General features: G+C 36.9%; 1 protein-coding gene and 1 long non-coding RNA gene across 51 annotated transcripts in view; one reads left to right on the forward strand and one right to left on the reverse strand.

Annotated features, from left to right (window-relative positions):
- Positions 1-21,010, forward strand: part of neo1a (neogenin 1a) — a 328,844-nt gene that overhangs the window by 11,970 nt on the left and 295,864 nt on the right.
- On the reverse strand, positions 1,048-3,934 carry LOC147843262 (uncharacterized). Its single transcript, XR_015496439.1, has 2 exons — positions 2,341-3,934; positions 1,048-1,380 (listed from the first exon to the last, which is right to left on the reverse strand). It is a non-coding gene; the product is annotated as an uncharacterized LOC147843262 (long non-coding RNA).

A 21,010-nucleotide genomic window follows, 5' to 3' on the forward strand; every position in this document is an offset into this window, starting at 1 on the left:
GTGCATGGGATCGCTGGCCGCATGTGCATTTCTATATTTGAGGGCCTGCTGATGGTAGCTCTCTGGGCTGGAGTCGGACAGATGGAGCCAGAACTTCCCTGCTCTCTTCTGGATTTCTGAGAGCAGAGGGAACCTGCCTAGTTCTGCTCTGCAACCAAGGCTCGGTGTGCTTCTGTGAACTCCGAGGATGTTTTTGCAAAACTCAAGATGAAAGATTTCAACTGGACTTTTTTTCCCAAGATTCATAGTTTAGTTTAAATGTGGGTCCCCAGAGTTCACAGCCATACAGCAGGACTGGCTTTACAATGGTGTCAAATATTTTCAGCCACAGTTTAATGGGTGGGTTAAATTTAAAAAGGGTTAAATTTAATACAATAAAAAGCACTTTTACTCTAGCACTAAATTCATTAGCACTAAAAAGCACAAACAAGTTTTTTTTTTTTTTTTTTTTTATAAATAGCACTTCTTTTGTGTATTGCCTTTTCTTGTTGAAGTGGTGAATACCTCCTCAATTTTAGGTCACTTTGGACAAAAGCGTCTGCTAAATGACTACATGTAAATGTAATATAAATGCATCAACTGCTACCAACCTTTGAATAAACAAACACCTTATTTTTATTTAAACTTTTTTAAAAATTCTAAATTAAAATATTAAGTCTGTATTGAATTAGTGTGATTTCTTTGCTACTTCCCAAGTTCCAACATCCAAACTTCCAGTTCTGTACTTGCAAACTGATTCCAAAGAGCAGAAATAGAGCAGATATAATTTTTCCATGTGCAAAGCTGGCTCTGCCGGCTGCTCAGTCCAGCTGAAACCCATTTATTGCTGACCCAAATCGTTCCAATGTTTAGCTTTCAATCTTCTTTCCAGCAATCTACAGACAGCCATAGCTGCGCGCATGCACTACCATATTAATTATGGCATTGTTCTCTCTCCATCTTTCTCCTGCTGCTAGTTGGGCTGTCACCAAATGAGTTCTGCTTTTTTTATGGCCTGTTATGTTATGCAGCATTTCACTTAATTAGAAAACCTGTAAGGTAACAGTCTCCACACCTGCTGCTGAATATGCTGACAGTCAAATTTGTGCTGTACTTCCATTCTTTCAGTTCCAAGCAAATTTTCATGAAAAAGTTTTCACCATAATAGCGAAACAGTTTCTACGCTTTTTGTGTGTGTGTGTAGGTTTATATTTTAGAGTACTGTATATAATGGAGGCCAGCTAGTGAAGTGCTATCCAGGTAAAATTCACTCCTCTGACCTCAAAAAGTGCTCTAGCGGCAGATGCTAGAGTACGTGAGCCTCCTTATTAGAGGAACAACCTCCCATGCAATGAATTGCCGGTTCAATCCCAGCTCAGACCGGGTTGGGTGCAGTAAGACCTAGGGGTGTCACGATTTCGGTTTTTAATCGAAATCGATCGAAATTTATGCTCAATTTCGATTATCGAATCAAAAAATAGAATCGTTGATGCTACCATGCCCCCATGTCACGTCAGCTTGGCTTGCCAAGCGGGAAAAAACAGTGCTTGTTAAACTGCAGAAGCAGGAGACCCGTCGACAGAACTTAAACCCTCTCCTCTTTCAATGAAGTCACCGGTGTGTAAGCATTTTGGATTTCTAGTGAGTTATGTTGACAACGTTCGTGTTGTTGACAAAAAAACACAGTTTTGCAAGCTCTGCTATGTACGTATTACGTACGGTTCGTCCGATAGACAACACCGGCGTTGCGATCCTCCGCTCGCCCCCGTGTCAAATCCGCTCGCGAAAAGTACACACTCAGGCCCTGTTTACACTGTCTTTGTTTTTAAATGGCATTTTAGAACGACAATGATTTGACATCCACAGTGGCGTGTAGCATTTCTGAGCAGCCCTCCTTCCTCACTACCTCTGAAAATGCACATCACGTTATCACACAGACACACACACAGCCATGCGCTCGAGAGAGCAGGTCCAGGCAGTCAGAGGACTGCTTCAATCTTTCACTCACTTGTACTTAGTCATTTTAGTGAACACCTCAGATACTGTTGGCTGGTTCCTGTTGGTTGTGCGTCTTTTTTACCGACACCATTATAACGACACAGATCACTGCCTATTCACGAGTCCCGCAGAAAAAGTGATTGACAGGTGGTAATTATGTGTGTAACTTGCCTTTATTCATTTACTGTATGATTTGTTTATGGGTAAAACAAAGACCATACAGGTCAGGTAGTTTAAACGGTAGGCTACAAATAATTAATTGGTCATTAATTAATTATTCATAATCGAAAATCGAATCGAATCATGCCTTTAGAATCGAAAATATAATCGAATCAAGGAGGATCGTGACACCCTTAGTAAGACCGGTGGGTTACACATTGGGCTTGACCAGGATGGAAGTAAGGTTTAGGGGGTGAGTGTAATGGAGGCCAGCTAGCGAAGTGCTATGCAGGTAAATGTCACTCCTCTGACCTGAAAGTGTTCTCGTGACAGACGCTAGAGGACATGGTCATCCTTGTTTGAGCAATCGACTCCCATGCAATCAATTGCTGGTTCGATTCCAGCTCAGACCGGGTTTGGTGCAGTAGGACTGGTGGGTTACATGTGGGGGCTCGTCCGGGATGAGAGAAAGGGAATGAGTGTAACAGAGGCCAGCTAGCAAAGTGCTTTGCAGGTAAATCTCACTCCTCTGACCTCAAAAGGTGCTCTAGAAACAGGCGCTAGACGCCGTGGTCTTTAACCTCTTTTTTGGTTACTTCCATAATGCATGTTTATTTTCCTCATTTCAAATATAAAAAAAGGTTTACAGATTTATATTTTTCTGATCCCATAATATAAACCGATGTTTCAATATAATGTTAACATGCATAGTTTTTTTGTAAAGATTTTCCTGCAAACGTCACATCCATAATGCTGGAATTGCCTGTTGTCGGCTGCGAATTCTGTATGTGAGTAATGACAGCATGAACTGATATCTCTGCCAAGCATCCCGGCAGACTAAAGCTGTGAAATCATCGAAGGTGATTGAAGCACCCCTGTTGTAGTTGCACATTCCTTGAACGCTGATGACGGGCACTGCAGGGGCTCTTCGCTCACAGCTCTGGTAAAAAAGCCTCAGTGTGTCGGAGAGCTGTAGCCTGTGGAAGGATCACTGAAGACGGGGTTGTGAATGAGCTCAGCATCAGTGCCAAGTCGCCTGAACTCAGCTTGTTGCTCTTGGCAGCTCAAGATGTGCTTAAGATCTTCTCGACGCGTCATCCTGCGGTTGGCATCTGGTTTATCGCAAAAGATCCAGAAAGGGCTCGTCATACCCGCCTGCTTGAAAAGTAAACACCGCTTCCTTAGCTTTAACCAAGGAAGTGTGGAAAATGGAACGTTGGAACTTAAAGTGTGCAGTGTTTGCTCATTTTTCTCTTAAATGTAAATTGGTAACCCATTTTCTAGGTGTCACTAACCATTAAAGGTTCACTTCATCTGAATATTTTTAGCTCTAAATTTAAATCCATACAGCTCCTTTGCTTCAACAAGACACACAAATGCAAAACTTGAATAATACCCAACTTTGTTTCTTATGTTAAGCTTTCGAGCTTCAAAAGAAAAGGGGAAAAACAAATCTTTTTTTTTTTTTTTTTAAGAGAATACTGGCTTCAGTCTTAATCAGTTTTGAGGAAAGTTACTTCTGAAAGTAATGCAATGCAATGTTGAGTTACTCTCCAATAAAATAACTAGTTGCAGTACTTAGTTACTTAATATGGTAAGTAATGCGTTATGTTACTTTTGAGTTACTTTTTTTTTACTTTGCTGAGACTCTGACTGAGTCTCTTTCAGAACTTGCAGATTTTTTCTTCTTTTATGTTAATAGAGGAGCTCTCAAATTATCAACACACTGTATAACCTCAATTAACTTTATATTATATTTATATATATTTATATACAACTGTATATTACTCAATTAACTAAAAAAAAAACACACATACGCACATTAAAAAAGTGTGTTGGATAAGGTTATCTTCGAATAACTTCCTGAACCCATGCCGTTTATACAGATTAATGAAAGTATTAATTAAAGCAATGCATTTGCTACTTTTGTACTTTTTGTCTTATTAAAAAGTAAAACCACTGTCCATTCAGATAATCACCTTTTCTTTTTCTTCTATGTGTTCAAAATAATGAGAATTTACTATCACAGAAATGTAAGGCCTTGCCATCTTAATTTCTGTCTGTTCCTGCAGTCTCTTATTGAGTGTGGGATTCAACCTGACTATGTTAATTTTAATGATGCGATTAATTTTTTTTAAGCAAATTAAGTAAACTAAACTCGCCTTACATATTTAAAAAAGTAACTTAATATTGTTACTTCATTTTGAAGAGTATTGCGTTACATTACTTGTTACTTAGAAAAGTAACATTATTAAGTAACTTGTGTCACTTGTAATGCATTACCTCCAACACTAGCCTTAATTTGTTTCTCATAAAAAATTGGCTTCAGAAAAACTGTTGAAGTTTAACAGCAGGAGTAGATATCTGCTAAACATTTTAGACCATTTTTTGACTAATTTATGTTTATTTATTCAGTATTGACTGAAATTTGTACACTACTTTTTGATAATATTATGCTTTGTGTTTTTTAATCATCATTTGAAAGCCCATTTGGTATATTTAGTAAGTTTGAATGGACAGCTTGAATAATATTTTATTTCTTATGAGATGCTGACGAGCTTTAAAATAAAATGTAAAAAAAGCATTTTGGTGAATATTGACTTTTTGTTGGTTTCTTACAAAAACTTATCATTTAGCTTCAGTAAACCTGATGAAATATATAGAGCAGGAGTCGATAATCGCTAAAAATTGTAGACGTTTTTTGCACAAATTAATGTTTGTTTATTCAGTATTGACTGAAATTTGTACAGTAATTTTTTGATAATGTTATTCTTCTTTTTGTGATTTATTTTAATCATAATTTCAAATCCTTTTTGCTGTAATTAATAAGTTTAAGTAAGTAGTAAGATTCTTACTGTATTAATTTTAATCATAACTTGCTGAATAATTCTACAAGACACACAAATGGGAAAACTTGAATAATAGTCAACTTTTGAAAAAAAAGCTCTGAAAAAAAAGAACAAAGCTTTTTTGTGAATATTGTCTTCAGTCTTCATTTGTTTCTTACACAAAAGTATCATTCGGCTTAAGAAAAGCTATTGAAATGTTTAGAGCAGGAGTTGATATCCGCTAAAGATTTTAGATAATATTTCTGACAAATTGTTGTTTGTTTATTCAGTATTGACTGAAATTTGTATACTACTTGTTGCAACATAGGCTCATTCTGAAAACGTGCCACTGTATAGATTTCTGGAGATCGTGAATTATGTAGCCAGATGTACGTTTGGCTGCATTTCACCTTTAAAACAAACACTAAAGGGTGCCGCTTACCTAGAAATGGATGGCTTTTCTGCTGTTAACAGTTTCTCCAGTGGTTCACCACGTACTTCAGCTGACTTGTGACGTGGCTCAGAGTTGACATCGACTACAGATTTCAAGTCCGGTGACGAACGGTTCCAGACTCAAATGCCAAAAAGTAAAATAAACAAGTAAATATTTAGCTTTTAAAAACATTGTTTGTAGGGTTTAGGGAAGGAGGAGGGCGGGTCAGTCGATTGGTCAGTCAGTCAATCAACATCGACCTCTGGTACATTTATGGGAGAAGAGCAGAAATATGCAATCTCTAAAAGTGTACACAGCGGCCTCTGGTTGATTTTTGAAAACAAAACCTGCAAAAAAACGTAGCTCCTGGGACGTATTTGGCACGCTCCAGAAATGTATATAGAAGTACATATTAAAAATGAATCTGGGTTGACTTTTTTGATAATATTACGCTTCTTTATTTGTGTTTTTTGTAATCATTTGAAAACCCCTATTGATGTAATAAATCAAATTAAAAAGAACTAATAAAGCAATCTTAAATGTTTCAAATTTTATAAAAAAAAACACCAAGATATTTACTGATTACAATTTTATTTAAAAAAAAATATATATTTTTTTTATTTTATTTCACAGATGAAAGCAGAGCACGTCAAGGTTTTTACATAAGATTTCTGAAGATGTTTATTTGAATATCTTTGTTATAATGTGCATTAATTGTGCATTTCATAACAGTAATAAGTGCATAATCTCTTTGCTAATGTTGGCCTAGGTTTCTTTATACTCTGTGAATACTAGCTGAAAAGGTCTGAGATAGATAGAGCTGCTTTTGTGATTTCGAAATCTGCTTTTTATGTGATGCGTCCTGAAGCTTTGATAGAGATAATAAATGTCAAAGAGCAAGAATGTGCTATTTTTCCATTACATTTCTTTTGATACTTTAACATGTTGCTGCCAGATGAATCTACATATCTGTCGTTCCTCAGCATTGCTATTGGGTAAGTCCGTTTGCAGGGGTTTCTGGTTAGTTGCATTTCTAACTTGTAGATGGTTTTGCAGCTGCAGCTCATGCAAGGCGAGATACAAAAGAATTTCCTCCCGTTGGTTAGGAGCGGCGGGAATGATGGAATCCAGCTGCTCTGGGTCCCTGACCTCAAGATTTGACCTCTGACCCTGCGATGGATAAATGCAACTAGAGAAAAAAGCCAGGAGAGAAAGATAAAGCCTGAAAAGCACCTGCAGAGTAGGCCTGACATTCCAGCACTGGACCCTAGGACACGTGTCACATGATCCCAGAGGGTGTGTTTGAGTGGGAGGGGGGCATCATTAATGGGAGGCCAGCTGTTACTGTATATGACTAATGAGCTGTTTTATGGAAAAAGACTTGATGAACATGCACATTTGACCGACTACATGTGGAATAGTATGGATGTTTCTCAGTTCCACGAACGCTGAAAACGGACTTGCGTTCTTTTGGAGACCATTCTTGCCAGGTCACATCAAAAGAATGAACTAGAGAGAAGCAATGGGCCGGTAGACGTTTATGACGGTAAGATAACCTTGGATATAAATATCACGGTATTGAGATTACTGCTCTAAAATAGATTCTTTTTAAATGTCTGGGTAAAAAAACCAAACCTTTTTCCGCTTTGAACACAATATATTCTAATTTGGGAAATATTTATATAATTTAAATATTTTGCAGCAGTAAACATTTCAGGCTAAATAATTCTAAAGAATTATTGACTTCTGCTGTCTTTATTTGTTTCAAAAACACATATTTTTCCCCAATATAAAACGATATCTTTGAAGATCTTTTCTATTGGTAAATAATGTAAATAAAAAAATCTTACTCATACCTTAGGAACGGTATAACAGAAAATTTTGACAGTTTTAAAACCTTGACTTTTCCAAACCACGGTATACCTTGAACTAGGGCTGGGCGATTTGGCAAAAAAATTAAATCTAGGTTTTTTATAAAGTTTGACCGATTCACGATTTCGATTTCGAATTTTTTATTTTTTTATAGTGTTTTTATTTTATTACTAGTCTTCTCAAAAAATTACAACAACATGACTGAAGTAACACTCTCTTTATAAGTAACTTGAAAAACCATCTGGTTAAGGAACATTGTATTTTTAATGGCCATGTCATACAAAAATCGGTCAAGGTGTAAATAAATGTAAAACAAATTCAGGAGTTAAATAATGTTGCTGAAGATTTGAAGAAGAAATATTTGTGTAAATATTGCAGTTGCAGGAATACAGAGGTATTTTTTGCAAGTTTTGATGAGCCTAGGAAAGATTGGCTGTCAGCTCGGCTTTGACTTTGTCTTCTGATTGAATGACAGGTTGTAATGCTGCTGCCTTTTTCTTAAAAAGATACAGTGGAAGAAAAGGACTGAACATGGAAACTGTAAAGCCTATTTTAACCCAATGTGTGAAGTTGTGGACGTATAGAAGGAGCAAATACAAGTACCAGATGTGTGTCTAATATAAAATAATATATATATATACTTTCATTTTCACTGCTACAGTCCCTCACCTCTGCTCGTGTTCGAACCAAAAGATCGGCGAGGTTTTTCACATGCCAGGTTCTTGCGTCCTTCATACATGTTGAGATGGAGTTTATCGACTTGATGAGGGAATATGTCTTGAAAATCCATACAGACGTGCAACAAGTAAAATCCTACATGACTTCACGCTTTAACAGGCAGTCAAACAGGTCGCACACCAGAAGCACATGACAGTTTAAACTATCATACACTAAACGCGCACATTCGCATGATATTTAACATGAAACAAATCAAATGGCGCTCTGTGGCGCAGCGGAAATATGACCTGCGTCCTGAATCATGGCTGGGCGGCGCCAGTGTGTGTAAAGAAACCTGTTTAGAATTCTAAAATCCATGGCGCTGCGTGGTGTTGAGGAGCGCGTCGCCGAGAGACGCTTCTGGTGTGCTTCCTGCTTCATAAAGAGAGTGAACCTAAGTGCATTGGAGCCATTATGATGTATTAAATGTGTATATAAAAATATTTTTTTAAAAATCGTGATTCTCGATTTAATATAAAATTTAAATCGTCGTCAAAACGTAAATTCGAATTAATCGAAAAAAACTGAAAAATTGCCCAGCCCTACCTTTAACAAGGTTATTGTCCCAACGCAATTTTAGAAAGCTTAGGTGTATGTTGAACCTGTGCCTATAGATGCTCACAGTTGTCTTCGTTCAGTTGTTAGTAGGAGTAAATTACTCTGAGCAGTTTAGAACATTTGACCATTTAAATCCGCTCTGCACAATTCCTGGAGTAGATTGCAGGCAGGCCTCAGAATAAGTAATCGCCGCTATGCAAATGTGACCCTTTTCACTTATGTACACAAAAAGAAGCAAATTACCTGGCAGATGATCAGCATTTAGTATTTGACTAGATTAAAGAAGGCGTTTCTTTGCAAACCCTTATGGGATTCTTTCATCCAAAGTACACAAATAATGTTCCCCATTTCTGTTGTCTCTCACCCTATAATAATGTTTGATATCGGGTAATTGAACAATTTTGGAAGAGATAGAACTTGCCTGCGACTTTCAGAGGTGGTATCAGGCTCATTATGTTCATCAAAAAGCAATTATGGAAAGCCACTATTGTAGGATCTTTTTTTTATGTTTGGTAATTATACAAAGCGCTACTTTAATCTTCCGTTTCTCACCTCTAGTCTCTTACACAACCGCCCCACTTCATCTGAATTAGCCGGAATCATGTACACAATAACTTGATGATTGGATAATTAGCAGTTGCAGTCAGATGATGTCACAGTCATTACCCTTTACATCTTTTTTGGGGGGAAAATGGAGTTCTTTCTGTACGTGTAGAGGCAGTGAGATGACACGATTCTCCTTTTCCCTGAGCAGGGGACCAGGCTGACCCACCCACACCGGTCAGAGTCTTACTGCTGCTGCATTCCCAGCATGGCTGGGCCAGTAATTCATGATCAGGGTGGTGTCGCGCATTGCTTGCCGAAAAGAAGGGGGGGTCAGGGGTTCAATTGCTCCCCCTGGGTAAAGCCTTAGATACATAGTGACTGTACGGCGGCCCCACGCTGACTACAGTGGTAATTAATTTCTAATGAGGGTTGGACGGCTCACTTGTGCCAGCCTGCATTGAGCCCACGGGCTCCAGACATATTCTTCTATGCCCCATTTATTTAAAGACTTTGTAATATTCTCCAGTAGGTCAAAAGTTCCATTTGGCTTTATGATGCGAGCTCTCTTCAAGTAATTTCTTCTTGTACTTTTCAACACTTTTATTTTGATTAAAGTGCAGTATGGCGATATGAAAAAGATTTGTCTTTTTCACTCTCAGGTGAGATGAGATTAGTTTTTCCACACTTAATCCTGCTTCTGTTCAATAAACCCATCCAAGTTTAATTCTTGTTTTTAAAAACTTTCTTTCTGTGCGGGTTTCATTGCTCTTGTTTAGACACATTCAATTGCTTTTAATTAAAGTCTGCGACTTGTGCATTGTGGTTTTGGGTCAGCGCTGAAGCAGCTTGTATTGATAAAATTTCCTGAGAGGAAACTATTCGGTGAAATACAGGAAGCCATTAGGAAGTCTGGGCCTCACATCTATCTGCAAGCCAGTAAACAGTGTCCAGCCTCCTGGGTTAGCACTATGGAGTTCTAGCGCTTGAAAAGGTTTCAAAATCTGAAAATATTCAGCTGAAATGGCGAAATAATAGTGATTTTTTTCGTTTCGAAGCTGTTGTGGAGGGTCAACAACAACATGTCATTTCTGTAAATGTAAAAAGCCACAATATTTCTGCAGAGTGGACACACTTTACCTCTATGCTAGTCTAGCAATATGTAAAATTTGTTCAACTGACTTGACATGTAAAAGGTGGCTTGTTATAAAAGAACTCTCCACAGCATATAGTGTTTGCCTAATATGGCAGTTTTAAAAATTATGGTACAGATTATTATTTTTTTTAACCAGATATATTTACTGAACAATTTTCAGTTTGGGACAAATAATGTGCTGCTTGAACACTGCCTCTAGAAATTTTTACCCTTGTTTTGTTCCTTGACAGAGCTAAATATTCTGTTTAAACTTTTAGAATAGAAACGCATATGTTAACTTGATTTTTGGTATCATTGAATTTTTTGCAAATAGTGATGTAATGATTAACAGATTTCACTATTAACAGCGCTTTAATTTGTCATGGTTAATTATTCGTAAATGCTTTTCAACACTGCAGTTCTGCACAGAACAAAACCGCTGCAACTGAACAAAGTTATGCCAAGTGTGCGCTTGCATTCCAAGCTTGTGCACCGAGGCTAATACGCAAGTGTATCACATATCACGTGAATGAGGTGGCGCTAATGACTCGATTGGGCCGAATGACGCAATTGGTGTGAAGCAGCGCGAGATGAGCATTTTGTGCGTTTGAGGTTTACTGCGCAAATCGATCATGTTGGATAATCTGAACTTTAGCAGACATTTGCGTCGTGATAACCAATCAAGATCTATCTCTTGTAGGGCCGTGATTATGACATAGTGCTTGTTGTTGGTGTCCTAAGGGGAAATCCTCTTGCTAACATCGGACAACAGTTCATCAAACTGGGCTCGGCTCAGTCAGAAGCACAGATGAAAGCCTCCGTCATCCAGGTATAGTTTAAAGTGGTGTTGCTGCACCTCAGAAAGGCTCTAGTGGATTCAGACACGGCGCCAAACAAATCTACTTTTTTTAGTCTTCCTAATGCACATGAACAGCTTTTCTCTCTATAAAATCCATGATAGCCATTTAGCAAAGAAGCTAGAGTTACCGGTAGGCATGGGACCATAACCGTTTTCAAAGTATACCGCGGTTTGAAAAAGTCAAGGTTTTAAAACCGCCAAAATTTTCTGTAATACCTTTCCTAAGGTATGTGTAATTTTTTTTTTATTTACATTTTTAGTTTTTTTAGAACAACAATATCTCTAGCAGAAAAATATCCAAAGATGTCGTTTTAAATTGTAAAGAAATCCGTGTTTTTAAAACAAATGAAAACAGTAGAAGTCAATTAATCTTTTGAATTATTCAGCCTGACATGTTTACTGTTCCAAACTATTATAAATCTTTTAAATAATAAAATATATTGTTTTCAAAGGGGAAAAAAGTTTTTTACCTAGACATTCAAAAAGAAGATATTTTAGAGTAGTGAGCACAATGCCGTTATATTTTTATCCAAGGTTATCATACCGTCAGAATCGTATACCGACCCATGCCTAGTCACCGTGCAGACAGAAACCCCGCCCATGATGCGAATGTGATGTGCGAATTAAGCAAATTTGATGCGCAAATGAAGCAAGTAAGCTCAAAATGTGTACTTGTTTATATACGCGGGAATAGCACGATTTGTTTGTGTGTGCCACATCTGGTGTGAACACAGCATTGGATTTACATTAGACAAAAACTATTTCATTGTTATTATTTTATTTATTTATTTATTTATTGTTCTGTCATTTATTTTCAATATAAAATTGTTGCTTTTGTTTAAATGCCAAAATCTTTTTTTCACTTATTTTTAAGTCCAAAGAGAAATTGACTCTTGTTTGTTTTTATCATTATGTGCTGTATTTGGTTACTGAGCAGTAATAAACAACACTTTAAAATATAAGGGGTTCTAATGTTATTTACTAAACTAGTAGTGTTTAGAAATTACTGTACGCATAATAATCGTGATACCCATGATTATTCCTCAGACTATAATCGTACGACCAAAATCTATAATCATTGCATCCCTCTTTGCAAACCATTGTGCAAAAGGAATACTGCTTTATTACACACTAAAAAAAATATGTTTGCTAAATTGTTGCAAACAGTTTGTCAAATTTAAACAAATTAAATTTAGTAATGTTCAACTTGGTTTATTTGTTTAAATTCAGCCCAAATACACTGTTTACAACCCCTTAACTAAAAAAAAAAAAAAAAAGTAAATTCATAGAATCATCTTTGAATCTTTTTTTTTTCAGCGTACCTATCATGTTGTCTGACATTTATCTTTCTTGTCAATATCAGGTACTATTTTCTGATTGTTCTTTCAATATTTAAAATAACCTAAAGTCAAAATAAGTTAAGCATGTTCAGAGCGATGATCTTTGAAATAAGATTTACCTAATGTAAACCTTGGTACTAATACTTAGCTTGTTGTGCACAAATTGATTTTTGGGTGCTCGACAAGCTCTGGAACTCATTCAGGTTGTTGTTATTGAACCCTCCTAACTGAATTACCCATGGTAAACCTTTCCTAATATAATTTCAGGCTTCGCCGTCTATTTTCATCCAGCGGGTCTTTCTGCTAATGAACAAGTAAATGTGAACATTAAGGTTATTTGTTTCTGGTGAATGGCAAAAAAACCCCAATGTCATGTACTTGCGCTTTTGTCTTTCTTCAGCAGAAATGTTATACAGAGCATTGATCACCCATGAAATCGCACATCGCCAAAACATCACTGCAGAATCTCAGTGGAAAATTGACTGGTAGTTAAGTGGTTATGGAGCTGCGCTGTATTGGGCCCCTGAGAACCTCCGTGATGCCTCGCTACATCTATCCCGTCGTGCGCTGCACCTATTTGAATTTCAATCAGCTCTTGATGTGTTGTTATGTGAAGGCATGGGGGATGGAGGTGAGCCGGAATATGTGGCGTGACCAACGGAGACTCATTTGAGGCTCATTTGTGTCCGCTCGCGTCCCAGGGGGCACATGCCGTAAACTGCTAGCCGCTGGGCTTGCAAACACTCTATTTTTACTGACGTCTCCAGCTAGCTTGTGCTGATCTCAGACTGGAGGGTGGTACAATCAATACCAACCCCCCTCCCGAGCCTCTCTGTTTTGTGTCACTTCATCATGTGCTGTCACATCTACCACACCTTAGTTGGTTATATTGAATTAAATGTGCTGTCGTAGCTGTGCCGTGTCATTCACCCTCAGCCGCTTCAAGATCGTAATTGTCTCCCGGACTCTATTAAGCAACCATATGTTTTATGGGTATTTACCATAATGCGAGATTGAATTATGCTGCTTTTTTGATGCTGTGTGTTCCTTACAAAGGCATCGCATTGTGGGAAATGCTAATTCTGCATTTTTGTCTACCTTTCCATATGTTGCCGGAGCTCTTGGGTCTCAGAGGTGATCTCAAACAAGCAGTTTTTGAAATGAGATTGCAGGCTGCATGATATTGGAGAAATCTGACATTGTGATGTTTTGTTTTTCTGCGATTATTAAAGTCAAAAGGATTAGCCCTCCTGTGAATTTTGTTTTCTGTAAAATAATTCCCAAATAATAATTAAGAGAGCAAGGAATCTTTCATAGTATTTCCGATTAAATTTTTTTCTTCTGGAGAAAATTTTATTGGTTTTATTCTGGCAAGAATAAAAGCAGTTTTACATTTTTTAAAAATCATTTTAAGATTAGTATTTAGTGGTGTAATGGTTCGGATCAAACTATGGTTTTTGAGTCACGGATCGTACCATTTTTCAGATCAGCAAAAAAGGAGGAGACAAATGTTATTTGCTTTTCATTTATACAAAAGTATTACTGCAAAAGCCATTAATTTTAACAAACAGAACTTAGAACCTGTAATTTTAATAAAAATAAAAATCAAGAAAGAACCAGCTGGCGTGGCAGTGGCGCAGTAGGTGAGGCTATCGCCTCACAGCAAGAAGGTCGCTGGGTCGCTGGTTCGAGCCTCGGCTCAGTTGGCGTTTCTGTGTGGAGTTTGCATGTTCTCCCTGCCTTCGCGTGGGTTTCCTCCGGGTGCTCCAATTTCCCCCACAGTCCAAAGACATGCGGTATAGGTGAATTGGGTAGGCTAAAATTGTCCGTAGTGTATGAGTGTGTGTGTGAATGTGTGTTTCCCAGAGATGGGTTGCGGCTGAAAGGGCATCCGCTGAGTAAAAACTTGCTGGATAAGTTGGCGGTTCATTCCGCTGTGGCGACCCCGGATTAATAAAGGGACAAAGCCGACAGGAAAATTAATGAATGAATGAAAGAACCAGCTGGAAAACAAATATTCAATACGAAAAATGATCTTTGCTACTGTTGCTGATAATGCTAAATATAGAAATCTAACATCTAACACACCAGCATCAAGTTCCATCAAAGAGTGATTTTAATCTTTAACATAAACATCAGCGTTTATATCTGAACTATAAACTGTATTTCCATTACATTATTTGTGTTATTTAATTGTTTGTAACAAATGGAAAAAGTGTAAACGGAATCTCTCAATCAAACGCAGATTTGAATGCAGCGCTTCATAGGATTAATAAACATGCAAATCATTATCATTTATCATTCATGTTGCACGAGTTTGAATTGAGATTAGGCATGAGACGATAACCGCGTTCAAGGTAAACCGTGGTTTGAAAAGTCAGGGTTTTAAAACCGTCAAGATGTTCTGCTGTACCGTTCCTAAGGTATGAGTAAGATTTTTTAATTTAAATTTTGCGTTTTGTTTGTTAGGACAGCAGTATGTCCAGCAGAAAAGGTAGTCAAAGATGCCGTTTTAAATTGTAAATAAATCAGTCATTTTGAAAGGAATGAAGGCAGCAGAAGTCAATCATTCATTTGAATTATTTAGCCTTGCATGTTTATTGTTCCAAAATATTTTAAATGTTTCTCAAATTAAAATATACTGTGTACAAAGGGAAAAAAAGTTTTGTTTTTTACCCAGACATTCAAAAAGAATATATTTTAGAGCTGTAATCTCAATACCGTGACAACCGTGATATTTATATCCAAGGTTATCATACAGTCAGAACCCATGCCTAATTGAGACCATAATGTTTTAATGTTTAATTGTGCAGCTTTACACTGAATGCATTAATGGAGGCTAAACAAACAGTGACAGAAAACACCTTTAATTAATATCCCTAGAAAGCATTTGGGTCCCACAACAACTTTTTCTGTCATCATTACATTTTACAGGGACGCCAAAATGCTTTCATACATGTGATTTAAATGACTTGGTAGGCGATCTCTCTGCAATTGTTGGAATTGTTTAAAAGTTCAAAAAAGTTGTTATTCTACGCGTCATATGCTTTCCGAACTGTGGGTTGTGATCCAAACGGATCACGGATCAACCATGATCCATTACACCCCGATCAGTATTATTAGCCCGCTTTACTTTTTTTTTCCATTTGTCTACAGAACAAACCACTGTTATACAATGACTTTCCCAATTAACCTAGTTAAGCCTTTAAATGTCACTTTAAGCTGTATAGAAATGGCTTGAAAAATATCTTGTAACATTATTTACTGTCATCATGACAAGGATAAAATAAATCAGTTAATATAATATGAGTTATTAAAACTTTTATGTTTAGAAATGGGCTAACAGAAAATGGTAATAATTCAGGAGGGCTAATAATTCTGACTTCCTCTGTAGCCTGTGATAAGATTACAATTTCACCAATAGATCAGTTTAGAAAGAATTTAGCACTGAATAGTCTTCATTGTATAAATAATTCAATAAAATAATCTTCATTAATAATCTCGAAGGCTGCACTTCGACCATATGTGTGCACTCGACACATGTACGCATGTACGAAGTACAATGTAAAACCCAACTGTCAACTTTATCAAACGAAATGAGTGTAGTTAACTCAAAATTTACTGAAAGTTAATTCTACTCATTTGAAAAGAGTTTTGAATTCAGTGTTGAAGGTAATGAGGTAATTAAGTTCACAGTACTCATAAGGATTAGTATTTGAACTTAAATGGTTTATGGGTTTTTGGTGTTTACAGTAGTCAGTTGGTTTGAGTTTTCTTCATTTATTGGGTTTTATTGTGCTTAATTTGCTTCGTTTACTCAAATGGATGAAGTTCACAGTACTCATGAGAATTAAATTATGAACTTAAATGGTTTGTTGCAATCAAAATGTTTTGAGTTAACCTAACTCATTGGGTTTTACAGTGTATAAACAGAGCGTGGCCACGTGACTCCACATGCGGTAGTGAAAGTAATTGAAAAAATTGACCTGGAAAAATTCAATTTAAGTTCTGTTATGGCGATTACGATTATTTTTCGATTAATCGCCCAGCCCTACCTTCAATCACAACGCAACATTGCTGAAACAATATATGGTGCAGCCCTAGCTGACAGTGTGAAAAAGACATTTAAGGAGGACAAAAAGGACAAAGCTTGCCGGATGAACAACAAATAATTCATGTTCTTGACTTGGTAGCTCCACCAAAAGCCACATTTGATCCATTTCCCCTTGCAGCAGACTTCCATTAATAATGGATGCTAGTTTCACCCCTTCGAAGTCCTGCAGGGCACACATTCCCCCTACCAGCCCCCCCACACGGGTTCCCATCATTGGCTATCCCGGTAAGGTTCAGGGCTGAGCTTAATACATCATATCGCGCCCTGACTAACTCCTATTGTTGGTTTAGCCAAGTGCATCAGGAGGTGTCTGCTTTGTTGTGGTACAAAGGCGACTGTCATGAGATGACGTTTTAATAGAAATCCTGCTCTCTTTTGTTGAGGTCACCTCGGACAATGCTTCAGATACCTTCATGCTGTGTGTTAAAGGAGTCGTGCAGGTTTTTTCAAATCCTTCTTCTTTAGTGGTGGCACAATGCGGAGGGGTCAGAGGCTGGGATAAGCGCTGGAGATTTATGGCTAGTTTAAAGTTGAATAGCAAAGCTGCGAGACATGCCAAGTGTATGATGTAAGAAACTGGCCAGGCTTTACTCCCACTGCCACGGCGAATGAAGAAAGTGATGAATCAATGAGAAAATTAAAGCATGCCTGCTGGAGATCTGATTCAGAACTCTGAATCCTGGTGGGGGAAACTGGGTCATACCAGACTGAGAGGGCCAGGGTGGGATTTATAATATGATCCTTGGTTTGTTGTTGGTCTAAGGTGGTCTTGCAGTCCTAACCAAATTAAATTAGTTGAGTTTGAAGGAAATTTCATCTCATTTGTGGTGTATCACTGCTTACCAGGGAAAAAAAAAAAAAAAATTCAGCCCACCCCTATTTCTTTTTATGTACCAAATAAAAAAATGTTAATTTTTGGGGATTAAAGCTAGGGATGGACGATATGCCCACTGTAATTCATTCAACTAATCAATCTGCTTCACACTTTGGAATATAAGCATTTCAGTAACAGCAGACTACTTACCTCAGACAAAGCACTGTGCATCCAAACACTGCAGTGCTTTTTACTTTTCTCCATAAACTTGTATCGGAGTGGCAGCAATGATTTCTCCGTTTGTCATCCTCCGAGGGAACGTTTGATGGGCGCCTAGTTATGAGAGACAGGGGATCGCGAGCGCAAAGTTCATTGTAAATGGTCAAAGAAACTCATGGTTGTCACTTCAGGTCAGAATAACAATATACACGAAAATGAGCGCCGTATAGAAGCAGTGATGTACATATAAAAGGATGTAAGGATGTCGCCAGAGTGGCTTTTTGGTTTCTTTTCTTGTGCATCCCAGCCACTAGCACCCCATCTGAAGGAGTTTTTAGCATAGTGGTAACATAGTCATTCAACTTCACAATTGTTGATTGTTTTACTTGAAAGCTCAGATTTAATTAGCATAACTTGTTTTGTATACAGAGTTTGAGGTTTACTATATCATTATTACTGACACCTTACAGATGTTCATCTACCTTAAAGGTTGCTTTGATTGTTTGGTATTTACGCTTTACAATTGCACACAAGTTGTAACATTTTATTTATCAAGTTTAAGAGTCGCTTTAACACTTTAATATGTTTATTTTGCTTTAAAGAGATGAGGTATTTTGTTTATATATTTTAGTTTTTGTCTATTAAAACTATTTGCCTTAGTAATTATGATAAATTAAGATAAATGTGAAAAAAAATGCTATTATGGCTAAATGTACTGTTAAAAATCTTCAATATCGATACTAAATGTTATGAAACGTATATCATGGTAATTTTTTTTTTGCAATATCGCCCAGCCCTAATTTAAGGTGCGTAAGCATATGCTGGATAAATTGGCGATTCGTTCCGTTGTGGCTGCGTAAAGCATATGCTGGATAAGTTGGCAATTCGTTCCGTTGTGGCGACCCCGGATTAATTAAGGGATTAAGCCAAAAAGAAAATGAATGAATGAATGAATGAATTTATCAAATGTATATCTAAAGCAAACTACTGATTGTTTCAAGCAATTAATAAAACTCCAATAAATAAATACATTAGAATAGGGAGAGATTAAAGGTAATGACCTTTTTTAAAGAATTCATTTAAATGCTCTAGAGTTGTAATGGTGTAATATTGTAATATCAAAGTTATAGTGACTGAAATTAGCAGGTATCAATATGACACAAAGCGGACAGTCAGTTACAGCTACTCTCTTCTAGATACATGCTTGTCCTTCTTTTCGTGTTTAGGTTATTGCAGTGTTACTGGATTACAGTTTTTAATATCATCATAAACATTAATTAATTAAAAACTCATGAAATTCTTGAAGTCCTGCATTTATGGTCATTCCACCAGCCAGGAACAGAGAAAGAGAAGGTTCTTGAAATTTTTGATAATTTAAAATAAATTGTAGACAATTCATTTTTAATTGTCAGTCTGTGGATTATGATTTTGTCATGGCAACAAAACTTTAAAACCTTAATTAAATAGACATAAACTACAGATCAATGTTTTATTATTTCCATGTTCTTTGTTTGAATTGTCACTCACCAAAAAATGCTTCTGTTTGAATTTAATGTAATTATACAGTTTTATGTAAATGATAGAGTAAAATTTAATAAAAAAATTATAATTAAAATAAAATATTAATACTGTGAAGTGTCATCACTTTTTTTGCATATTTTTTAAAATGTTGAATTTATAAACTGAATGTACACCTCTTATTATTGTCACATACTCTGTTTTTTTATTTAAAATTTCCATGTTGTTGTTAACATTATCTCAAATAAACACTTCCCTTCATCAACAGCCTCTTACTTCCCATTGAAAAAACTAAATAAACATAATCAAGTAAAATAACAATAATAAAAAAATATATAAATAATAACAAAATAAATAAATAAAACTTAAAAAAAATTAAAATGAATCATAAAAATGTATTCAAATAATATTGCTCAGCTGAAGAATCAAGTTAGTTTTAATTTACACATTGTCACAAATGTTTTTTGAGGTGATCCACATTGTGAAATTAGGCTTTTCATGTAGTAGTCCTCTGAACCAGTTTATAGGCATAAACAAAAAAAACCCTGATTGTTTAGCAGAGAGAAATATCCTTTTCGATTTAGCATTCCACCGCCCCATTTTATCGCATACTAGCATTACCCATAAACCTCAGAAGCCCTGCTACCACCAAGGGAGCCATGAGATGTGTGTGAGGATATGCTGAAGGGTGTACTGATCCGTTGAGGAACTAGTTGGTAATATCACGCTGTATAGAGGTGTCCGAATTGATCCGGCATAGTTGAGCAGTCTTCCGGAGAACATATTTCCACTCCTTCCTTATTTCCAGCAGTAGCACAACCTGAATCATTATGTCCGACCAGCATTTTGTTGTCCATAACACCACAAGCGTTAACTGGAATTGTTAGAGAAAGATTCCTTGCTGTGAAATCTCTTCGCTCTGAAGATCTTTTCCCAAACAGGTGCCTTTTCTGCCTTGCTTATATTATTTTCAGAGCTTATTAAAGGATAGTTTTAGTTAGTACGTACGAGCTGACGCAGCTTGTTTAGTAATGTGTGTAAACACCACCTGCTTGAACTTTGCAGATGCAAATTATGAAAATGATCCGAGTTTATTCACTTGATAATTCAGCCTCTAATTTATCTTCTGCTTTTTGAAAATTGACTGTGGGAAAGCACTTAGCTTTCTGAAATGATTTGAAATCTCTTCATTACGCCGTGCTTTTCAGTCGTAAGAGGGCTTGAAATGATTTCCGTGGCGTCTGTCGTCCTAAAGGCGATTGCTTCTGTCCATCAGTCTTTCTGTCGTCTCATTGATCCACGCATTGAGTCATGAATATGTAAGAGAGGCTGCTGCTGAAAGGGAGATGGGAGGAGTTATTGATGTTTGACATTGAGAACGTGCTAAATTAGATCCGGAATAATTTAAAAGCTAAATTCTCTGGACACATAGATTATGGATAGTCCACAGAGGATTTTACCCCCATTTTGTTCCCTTGCTGAATTTACTATTATTGGGAATGTTTAAGGTTGGTGTGTCCTTTTGACATTGTAAGGTTTCTGGTTTGTGGTCGTGTCTGTAAATTTGCACTGCAGCTCAGTTATTGTACTGGGACTTACATGGTACTCTAATATTTATTATTCATTTGAATACTTAGGCCCAATCCCAATTCTACCCCTTAGCCCTTCCTCTTACCCCTACCCTTCGTTTTGCGCATGCCCTCGAAGGGGTAGATGTGTCCCAATTCTCTTTAGCTTGAAGCCGTAGGGCTAAAGACAAGGGGTATACACCCCTTCAAACGAAGATTTCTTTAGGACCACACTTGAAACCAAGGGGTAGGAAAAATTTTCAGAATACACTAGTTACAGCTGCACCCGGAAGTAAGGAGATCCACTAATTAGTATTTTTTGTCATTATTACGAATTTTTACAACAAACAAACACA

The sequence above is a fragment of the Danio rerio genome, chromosome 7 (assembly GCF_052040795.2).
Source record: "Danio rerio strain M-AB ecotype USA chromosome 7, GRCz13ab, whole genome shotgun sequence".
Lineage (NCBI taxonomy): Eukaryota > Metazoa > Chordata > Actinopteri > Cypriniformes > Danionidae > Danio > Danio rerio.